This window comes from Mytilus trossulus, chromosome 10 (assembly GCF_036588685.1).
Source record: "Mytilus trossulus isolate FHL-02 chromosome 10, PNRI_Mtr1.1.1.hap1, whole genome shotgun sequence".
Lineage (NCBI taxonomy): Eukaryota > Metazoa > Mollusca > Bivalvia > Mytilida > Mytilidae > Mytilus > Mytilus trossulus.
Genome location: NC_086382.1, coordinates 49,667,536 through 49,679,161, shown reverse-complemented (window position 1 = coordinate 49,679,161; position 11,626 = coordinate 49,667,536). Strand labels below are relative to the sequence as shown.

The window sequence follows — 11,626 nt, the reverse complement described above, 5'->3', positions numbered from 1 at the left end:
ATACACACCTTTCTGCGCGTTACAGATTGAACACTGCCATTGCAAACCACATGTAACTCAAGTACACACACTTTTCAAAACACTCCTTAGTGACATTCGACTGAATAGAAAATGTAGAGGGCCAAATAAAGTACAATAACAAACGCCAGCATACATAGAAACGGGTTTTGACAACTGCCGTATTCTGTACTTCATTTAAAAAAAAAGAAAGGTGTGTGTTTCATGGCTAGAAAGACCACCCGCTGATATGGTGTTTTAAAAAAAAAATAACGTTAAAATGACCAGATGACGTGACAGGAATACAGTACAAATAAATGCAAGACACTAAAATACGTAAATGAATTATATTAAAATACATTTCAACATGTAAACAACAAATTAATAACGAACAATTCTAAAATTATTTTACGACAGTACACAAGAACACACAATAGAATTATGAACTGCGCGTCCGAAGATTGTACAAATGTCACTCAAAGTGATGCAGAGGAAAATTTCTGAAGATAGAATAAAAAAATAAGATTGAATTTGTAATGGTGTTATTTCATGTCTTTTCTAACCACTACAAAAATAAAAATATAGAATTGTGTTAATATTATAATTATTTGTATTTTCAAAACATATAGGTTTTTCTTGAATTTTAAAATGTGTAAAAACAAAAATCGCCGGATGCATACATGTAAATTAGATTTAAACTAAAAAATTTATTATTTACTTACTTGGTGAAATTATCTTTCCTTTTACAGTAAGTAAGTAAGTAATTAGGTTATTACAGTGTCACAATCTAACATTATACATAATATATTATACATCAGATATAAAATAGCATAAAAATATATTAGATGCCTGCCTTTAAAGACACACGAGACACTTTCACCTCATGCTCATTAAATGCATACACAATTTATCATGACTTTACATAAGTTAAGTTCTTGGAGTTAAAGTTTAAGAAAAAGGTACGGGTTTAATCGTTTAAACGTTTTAAGGCATAACATGCCCTAGATAAATAAATTCAAATGCATTGTATGATTAAGAAAAGTCATAACTTAACTGTATTTTGCCGTACACTTTTTTTTCGTCCCTGTAGAAGATGATAAATTTAACAAACAGTTGAGTTTACCTTGATATGGTCCACTCAGGTACACAGTTTAAATAACCAACTATTGTCCTGTATCTATTGTCCATCTAATGTCGATGTCAATCAATACTGCTCACTTCAATTATTACCTGTGGGGAAGTTCTCAAACCTGTTTCCCAACTTAGTTTGATTTGACACCTTGTGGAGAAAGGAAAAAAGTGCACGGCAAAATCCTGGTAAGTTTTTGTTTTTCTAAAACATAAAACATATTTGAAATTATTTTATGTAAGGCATGCTATGTCTGATTTTTTTTACAGATGCGCAGGTTTGTCTGTACTCAGAGTTAATTTTGAGGTGAAAATACAGCCATTTTAGCCATAGGGTCCACGTGAACCTTAACAGAAGAATAATTGCATATATTGCTTGTTATGTGTCCTCTGTACCTTCTTTATAATTGTCTTTTGCTGATAATTGACAAGTTATCACATATACAAACTTACAATATACAAAATATCAATTTTCTTCTCAGTGATTTAACGTACTAGTTGTTGACTTGGGTGCGCTCGAATAGTGTACATCTACAAAATTAAAATCTAATTGAACAATAATTGGTGAAAATGTTCTTTGTTAGTTAAGACACGGATACATCATATAGATTAACAAATTCTGTTCGAACAGGTTCTGCAAAAGGACTGCACTTGCGTATATAAAGTCCTTATAGGGTGAACATGCACGAGCATAACCTATCAATTGAGATATGAATACACCATACGATAAGGCAGAGGGTAGGTAACTGAAGCGAAATGGGAAATTGATAATTTGGAATTAAATATTACCCTATTTGTCCTAGATTTTGTTTTGAAGTCGTCATTGTTTAATTAAATTTCCCATACATCTTTCAATAGTATTTGAGTGTAACGTAAAATGTCAGAATACAAATAGCATAACACAAACAATCAGTTGATTACAAGACACATTGACGATTTTACAATACTTCTATTGATAATTATTCAAATGTTAATTGTTTATTGTATTATACATATACAATTCTGATACCAAAGTATTTAAATTCATATTATCTGGTCGCAGATCTGTTCAACTAGTATAACAAAGGTAATTGTCTTCGACACATTAGTGTACTGAAATGATCATTATTTCGCCACACGTTATTTTGCTTTAACAAATCAATGCCAAATTATTTTACAACAGACTTCATTGTACAATTATGAAATATAAAATTAAGAATGGAAATGTTTATTAAAGTACGAAACACAAAAAATTCTAAAGGTGAACCACCATTTTCTTGGTGAAATCACCAATACTATTATATAAATAACACATAGCTGAGAGGGTGATAGAGCAGATTGGTACCCCGAGAAAACATTGTCAACCGCGACGAAGCCAAGGTTGACAATGCCTTTTCGAGGGGTTCCAATCTGCTCTATCACCCTCTCAGCTATGTGTTATTTAATTTATTATACTGAATGTCCTATCATTTTTGGCCTTTACAGATTACTTTTATTTTAAAAGCATTTTCTATGACGTCACGTTCTTAACAACGTTACGGGCATTAGAAAAAACAACAAGAGTCAAGCAAGATGTTTTATTTTATTTATTTTAAAAGTCGATAATAAAATCTGAGCCAAAACGTAGAACTTAAGCGTTGTATTTAATTCTTTGATGTAAATTCAATTCATTGTTCTTTGAATTATCGATTTCTGATTGGTCTAGACGAGAGGGTAACATTCAAAAAAATTGTCACCCGCTCAGCCATGTGATAGAGTAAATTGACACCCACTTCTTAGCCAATCAAAATATGGCATTTTAACGTGAAGTATAATAAATATAAATGTATCCTGATTATGCCATAGCAATCAATTATAATAATGTTCAATGGGAAAAGACTCATGCTTATTGTTTTTTATTCATAGCCTGTTTGAAAAGTGTCAAAATTAAACGCATCAAAATAAATCATCCATAAACAAACGTTTGGTATTTTTCATTTGAAATTTAATTTTCAATGGTATTACGTTAGTAATGAATAAGTAATGGTATCTGATTTGACAAAAAATAAATATCCATTTATTGGGAATTATGAAGTTCTATTATTGACAGTTGTTGTCTATTTGTTTGATTTGTTTTAACATTTGATTTTGCAATTTTATAAGGGACTTTCCTTGGAGTTCAGTATTTTTGTGTTTTCGTTTTATCATATTGATGCTATGTTACAGGCTGGTGTTAAATTCGTTTACAGAATTACTTAATTTTCCTTGGTACTTCTAGATATCATGTCAAAACATCTTTATATTTGCTTGAAAGCTGTTTCATATTCTTTTCTTCTCATTTCGTCAAATTTGCCAATTCTGATTACTTAATTTTTTTTGTTTTCTTCTATGCCAAGTTTTATTCTTGGAAAAACAACATGCTTTGATATTTCTGTATTGGCTATATCATGCCTGTAATGTTCACGCATCGTTGTAAAAATGACAGAATTTGATGAGACTGTCATAAAAATTAGAGGTTTGACTATAAAACCAGGTTCAATCCACCATTTTCTGCATTTGAAAATGCCTGTACCAAGTCAGAAATATGACAGTTGTTGTCCATTTGTTTGATGTGTTTTATCCTTTGATTTTGCCATTTGATTAGGGACTTTCCATTTTGAATTTTCCTCGGAGTTCAGTATTTTTGTGATTTTACTTTTAACAGCTTTCAAATTTGAATCATCTACTAGTGCAATACTAACAAGTGAAACTGCGAGCTACTGCTCACTGATGATACCCCCGCCGCAAGTGGATAATATTAATAGTGTAAAAATATGCAAGTGTTCGGTAAACAGGAAGTTGTCGAGTGATGAATCTGAAAACGCATCACACGGTAAAGCTGACTAATATAAATCCTGAAACCAAATTTCAGAAATCCATGTATTGCAGTTCCTGAGAAAAATGTGACGAAAATTTTCAACTTGGCTATCATGTGTAAAATCATACAAGTGTTCGGTAAACAGGAAGTTGTCAAGTGATCAATCTGAAAACGCATCACACGGTATAAATAACTTCGATAAACCCTGAAACCAAATTTCAGAAATCCTTGTATTGTAGTTCCTGAGAAAAATGTGACGAAAATTTTCAACTTGGCTATCATGTGTAAAATCATACAAGTGTTCGGTAAACAGGAAGTTGTCAAGTGATGAATCTAAAAACGCATCACACAGTATAACTGACTTAGATAAACCCTGAAACCAAATTTCAGAAATCCTTGTATTGTAGTTCCTGAAAAAAATTTGACGAAAATTTTCAACTTGGCTATCATGTGTAAAATCATACAAGTGTTCGGTAAATAAGAAGTTGTCAAGTGATCAATCTGAAAACGCATCACACGGTATAGCTGACTTAGATAAACCCTAAAACCAAATTTCAGAAATCCTTGTATTGTAGTTCCTGAGAAAAATGTGACGAAAGTTTCATGGGACGGACTGACGGACTGTCTATTGTCATAAGTGTGACTTTTCTATCACACCTTTAGGGAATGCAGAACAATATACCATCTGAATAAGACAAGAAGAATTACTATTAGATTATACTTTCATTGATATATTCGATGCATTATCTATTTCGACAACGTTGTCATTCGCAAAATTTGGACCCAGGGACAGAAACCGACTTTGTAAATGTACAGCATATACACAGCTATATCACAAAGAACCTAATCGGAATCCTAGTTTTACGTAAATATTGTATAACTGCATAACAGCGTTGATCGTCGCTGTTGATATGAACATTTGAGAATGTTATGTAAAGACTTGAATTGATTTATCAATATTTTACATTTAATTTGTAAAAACAATCGTCCATAATAAATGGTTGTCTAAAATCTTTATACGTGAAGAAAAATCTTTAAGCAGCATGACACAATTATCATTGTGTATATGTGTATAATTGCCAATTACATGAAATACGTTCGTAACTCGACGTACGGATTAATGAGACGGGGTTTTGCCAATCATCGAATTTGATTAGGTACGTCACTTTTGTTTAAACAAAGTATTCTAGTACGTTTGAAATCACAAACTTGAATTTTCGTCCATATGATTTTTTTTATCATGACAAAAAAAGATTATTGAAATTTCATTTTTATGATCACCTGGTTTTTAAGATTCCCGCCTTTATTTTACTGTCATAAGATCACATATTTAAAAACGTATCCCATACCTATCATACCTACGATTCGAGTTATCTTTCATGGTTTAGATTAAGACAATCTATTAATTGTTTTACAATATACCTTTTCTATCTTTTTTATATTGTATCTGTCTTTTTTTATTAATTGTGACTGTTTATTTAACGCATCATGTAAATGTAGCGGAATTTGATGAGACTGTTATTAAAGTGAGAGGGTAAGCGCTATAAAACCAGGTTTAATCCACCATTTTCTACATTTGAAAATGCCTGTACCAAGTCAGGAATATGACAGTTCTTGTCCATTCGTTTTTGATGCGTTTTGTTTTTTGATTTTGCCATGTGATTATGGACTTTCGAAATTGATTTTCCTCTGAGTTCGGTATTTTTGTGATTTTACTTTTTATGTTATTTTTTGTGGAGAAAATATTTAGAACAATATGTTTCAGACAATCTATCGAAATTCGAATTTGGAAGAACCTGTTTTTTGTAAAGGTTTAAAATTCAGATAATACTATTGCTCCATTTAATTTATAAACTAAAATGTTTTTCATTATAAAATCTTCTGATAAAGAAATTCCTATATGTAGTGTATTTTAAATTTAATGTGTGTTCGATTAGGGGTTGTTTTGTATTAACTTGATTAACAGGAATGCTATCGGAGTCCAATTACAAAACATATCGAAGTTATGACAACTTGAACCAGAAGATACTATATAAAATAATGGTTGTTTAATTTTATTTCTTCATAATGATGTTAAAATGCCGTACACTACGTTGTTTCAAAGCCGTCGTACACTCTTATATAGGTGGTTGTGACTCAGTTGTTTTTTTATCAGGACCTATCTGAATTCTAATACCTAACTGAATGTTGTGAACTAAGCCTCTGACCAGAGGTTTCATTTAAATAAATTGATTACATACGCACAAATAATATAATTCCTTAAATCTTTTTTCGTAGTACATTTTCCCATTGTGTTATCTATCAAGAGTTATACTTTTTTCTCCTACACTTTTAAACGAGCGGTTCTCATTTTCAATGAACTGTCCTATCCCTTCTGGAATTGATGTCTTTATATTAAGGCGAGGTTTTAAATGCCACGGTTCAAATCATTTGCCTCACCACAGAAAAAAAATTACGCTAGTGTCCATTGATTGTTGGTTATTTTGTGTCTAGCGGCAATTATTTCATGCATAACTAACGTGTAGACATCGTCATAGCATATCTAAAAGAGGCATTGGATTGACCGTTCTCAATCTGAACGGACGAGACAGCGAACTTGTACATCCCTTACATCTAAACGCACTCGCCTCTTTGGCAATGGTTTAATAGCCGATCGGAACAAGATTAATAATGACCATATTTCGAGTCCCTTGATCACCTTAATCTGAGAGGTTACTGTTGAGACGAGCGAGCAACCAAAGAGACAGTTATAGATTTGGAAGATGCATAAACATGAACGTTCGTTAATCCTAACATTGGCAACAAGAATGTGTGGTCTTGAGACACCGATCTCCTTCACATGATAATATTTCCAAGTTCAGTACACCACTTTATCTAATGATCAAATTCAAACAATTTGATTTACAGTTTTAAAGGTTTTATATTTTGAACAGAATGCAAGAATGGAAGGATGCTGAAAACAGTAAATATAATATTCGAATGCTATATCATAAATTGGTCATAAAAATAAAATGATCATCTTACTAAAGAGAAATCCAATTACATAGTCCGTACATGCCCGTTTTTCATACTTAATAGTGTGATTGGATGCCAAACATTTTAGAAAACAAGTTTTCTGTGAGTATTGCATGCTTAGTCCCCTACCAGTTAAAGATGATTTGTATTGAAACAAAATTCGAACATGAACTGCATGTTGTCATGATAAAATCATGTACTTATTTGCAAATCAATATCTTCAAGTAAAAAAAAGTATGGAAAACTGATTTATTATTATTATTTCCTACACCAAAGGACCATAATTTTACACACAAAGTCATTAGATCGGATCAAAATCCGTACTTGATCTGTAACTTTTCATGAGAAAACAATACACCAAGTATCAAATTAATTTATTCTGGCATTAAGAAAGAAGTATTGAAAACCGATTTGCCGGACTGACATATTGACCGAGAGGCGAACATAGTGTTCACCTAAAGTCCTCTTCGACAGCATCGGTAAGGGATTAAATTGCTTCAATCATGTCAAAACAGAGTGAAAAACTGATTATTAAAGTGAATTTTCAAAGTCCAAGGACAATAACTCTGGAAAAATCATCAGTCCGAAACCAAATTCGAACTTTGTTTGTAACTTTTCATTAGAATACTATATACCAATTATCAAATGAATATGCTCATGCATGACAAAAAATATGCGGAAAACTGACTTTCTTTTAGGAATTTTCCTAGTCTAATGACCATTATTCTGCACAAAATCATCAGACCGGAACAAAATTCGAATTTGATCTGTAACTTGTCATGATATAACATTATACAAAATATCAAATTAATATCTTTAACCCCGACGGAAAACGTGCAGAAATTGATTTGTCGGACGGCGAATGTACAGACGGACAGGCAGACGGACGGAGTAAAAAAAATTAAAGCCCCCTTCGACTTCGTCTGATGGGTACTAAAAATGTTAAAAACATTGACGTTATATTATGCCAATTTTTGTACGAGCTCTTGGCATCCATGCATTTATAGCTTGCTGTTCGATGTGAGCAAAGGATCCATCTGAAAGACTGCATTTTGACCTATACTCGTTTACTTTTACAAATCGTGACTTGGTTGGAGAGTTGTCTCATTGTCACTTATACCACATCTTCTTATATATATTATGATTATGAAAGACAAGATATAACCAAACTGACTGATTCAGTAAAGTGTATTCATATTTTTCCTACAGATGCGTCCTCATAAATTCTATTTGATAAATTCAACGGAAAGGTGAAACAGTACTATCAGAAAGATGCATCAGTAATTCGACAAAAGTATCTCAAAAGACTCCTTCCTTTCCACATAGCAGTAAAAACAAAAAGAAGAGGCAAGTCGAGTCCACATTTAACATACCGACGTGTTTGAAACTCTTGTTTTTATCTTATAACCCAAAATTAGAATATGATCACGCTTTAGAGATTCCATCATTTTTATTTGTTCATTCTCAATATCGATTTCTGATTTTAAAGAATTCATCGTTTGAGAGATACATCGTTGGATCAACTGAAATGACGACATAATGATCAGTGTATTTGATTACCGGTTACTGAACTGATTTTCCCCCTTTTAATGTTGTTGTCAAGAATCATCCCAAATTTAATTAAAAAAATATGTAAAGAATTAATAGTGCTATTTTTATTAACTAACATCTATTACCAAAAAAGTACGTGTATGCAACGATCGAAAAAAATCACGCAGTCGATGTCCCCTCCGTCGACCTCCACTTCAATAAGCCAAGATACGGTCAGATTGATTGGTTAAGTCGAGTAATGTAATTTAATTTGAAACCTCTATAATGTCGTACAAAACTTACGAATGCTTATGTTAACTAAACAATCACTATGTAATTCCTGTCAACCTTAGCTGCATGATCCCAAAATTGTTTCATTACCCTTTTGTGTCTGTCTTGTTGCTCTCCAAATTATGTCAATATTTTGTAAAATAAACAATTTTGATACACTTGAACGGTTTAGCTATATCTATACAACAAGGTTTAACCTACGTTTTTTTTAGGAAGATATCTTAACAAAGTCAGGAACATGATCATTGGTTTTTTACTCTTTCAGTTGGTTGATCAAGTTTGAGTTTTTATTGACATTCTCTTTTCGTATTTACCTTGGAGTTCGTTTTATTGTGTTATTCTTTTTATACAATCTAAACAAAGTTTCCGTTGACAGACGATATATATTCTTTTAAAGTAATAAATATTATATTCCTCAAAGATACAGGAAAAGATTAAAATCAGTTTTGAAAATTTGTTCTTAGTTTCCGGTTTAATATTACAGTTATTTTTGTCTATCTATGTAAAATAACATCTAATGTATAAGGAACATTTTAATAAGGTATGTTTGGGGACTTTCCGCTTTGAATTTCCTTTGATTTCATTTGGTTGTTATTCTACTTCATTCTAACTGTCGGATAAGTTAATGGTTTGTTCATTACCATATTTACAAAAATATGCAGGGAGAGTTTAAAGCCATTTTGTATACTATTTTATTCTTCATTTCATGTAGAGTTTATTTAGTAAAATTATTTCGTTATATTATCCATAATCATCTCATTAAATTTCAAAATAAGCTTGCATATGTCCATTTTCTTCATGTCACTATTACACTGATGCCAAGTTACTTCATAAATACAAGTTTGGTAAATATGTTAATAGATCAAAATTGTATCACAGATACAATTGATCTTGCTTCATATCATTACTTACATCTATGATTTGAAAATTAGGGTTCCGCACATAATGCACATCACTGTCCAAGTGTTGACTCAAATTATATTGAGCATAACGTAATTACATACTCATACTGTGGTTCGGAGTTGGATCGAAGAAATAGTTATCAAAGGTATCAGAATTATAATTCAGTACGCCGGACGCGGATTTCGTCTACACAAGAATCATCAGTGACGCTCATATCAAAATATCTATAAAGCCACACAAGATCAAAATGCAAGAGCATTAAGGATTCAAAATGCCAAAAAGTTGTGCCAAATACGGCTAAGGTTATCTATGCCTGGGATAAAACAATCTTTAGTTTTTCGAAAAATTCAAAGTTTTGAAAAACAGGAAACAAGAAACAAAGGGAAATTCAAAGTTCTTTCATTCCAATTCATTTGTTTTATTCTATATATATATATATACAATGTAACCAATTAACTGTATCTATGTCACAAAAATTGAATGCTTTAGTCCTAAATATGCCGTATTTTGAATCAATATATCATAAGACAACTCACCTGAGTTCCATATAGCATGCGGTGACATGAAAACAGTGTCCTGTTGGTGAAGTGAGTTATTTTGTTGACAATATCTCGTAGCAATAAAATAAGTTATGTATATATGATATTCATATCCTTTCATAGCAACAAAGCAACACACGTTTTGGGAAGAAAATTTCAGGAACTCAATTTTCGGCTCTCCCTTGACACCATTTGTGAGTATGGTCTTGAGGAAACGATGATAGTCCGTCGGACGAGGACGATAAACGGCTGACCCGTGTTAAGAGAGAGCCATATCTCTTGCACGTTAAAGACACCCTTGTAGTTTTCGAAAAAGAGTAGGCTAATGCCGCTACAAGGCAGCACTCGCACCCGCAAAGTGGAAAGGGATTAGTATAAGTTGCAAAACTTGTTTCCCAATCCACTATAAATGAATATGTTTAAACTAAAGCAGCACACCTTTATTATAAATGTATTTTGAATAGTCATACCATAAATATATCGACACCGAGTACTTTTTAATGAGTCCAAACAAATTCGTTGTTGTGAGAAGAAAAATGTTATTTAAGTGTTATCAGTCGGCGTCACTAATCGTTCAATTTAAAGGTAAGACATTTGTCTTGTTTCAGTGTTATACTAGAGTTACTTTAGTCATAACATTTAATTTTTACTTTACCTAACTAGCATACGTTCAAATTATACTAAATATGAAAGCATATAATCTGTGTTTCATATTTGACATCTTATCGAGAGCAATTACCAAGGTCGATCAATCGTTTATTTTTCAATAATGTAGCAGTATTGCATATTCATATCAGTCATTTTCTCATAAATCTCATCTTTAAATCTTATGATTTGTATTGTTATTTCTAATTTATTGGAGGCCATGAGTTTATGGTAAAGGTAAATCTAGAAAAGTACCTTTGATGCAGAAAATTTACAATCTGATATTTTTGTTAATTTTAATTTTCAACGACATGAGCAATGCAAAATCATTCTAATCATAATAAGACTTTTCAAATGGTTAACAAAATATTAGCAGTTCAAATGACAGAACATGTGTTTGCTTTGATTTTTTCTGTTTTAATCTTCTTAAGGATGTACACTTCTGAGGAGCCAAAAATTTCTAGAATTACAGTTTTTTTTAACCTAAATTTTGGTTTAAAAGACTGTAAAAAAATAATTGCTGAAGAAAAATTTATATAGTTGTGCACTCCTTTTTTTGCTTCGGCCTTTTGAAAATACACAATTTTGATGAATTTCCCATTTTTTTTCAATTGTTACCTATTTTTGGGCTGTTATAGAGAAAAAAAATCACAGTTCCGCAATTAAACTCCTTTTATACACTTAATAAACTTAAAAGAACTATAGGTATGTGTTGATAATATTTTGATGCTTTTTGTGTCAAATTTACCATGCTGTCAATTGT

The 11,626-nt window shown here is 31.6% G+C and overlaps 1 long non-coding RNA gene across 1 annotated transcript; it reads right to left on the bottom strand.

The window, feature by feature from the left end:
- Positions 1-397: 397 nt before the first annotated feature.
- On the bottom strand, positions 398-10,364 carry LOC134686516 (uncharacterized). The gene is made up of 3 exons (XR_010101618.1): positions 10,216-10,364; positions 1,579-1,656; positions 398-497 (listed from the first exon to the last, which is right to left on the bottom strand). It is a non-coding gene; the product is annotated as an uncharacterized LOC134686516 (long non-coding RNA).
- Positions 10,365-11,626: the final 1,262 nt, after the last annotated feature.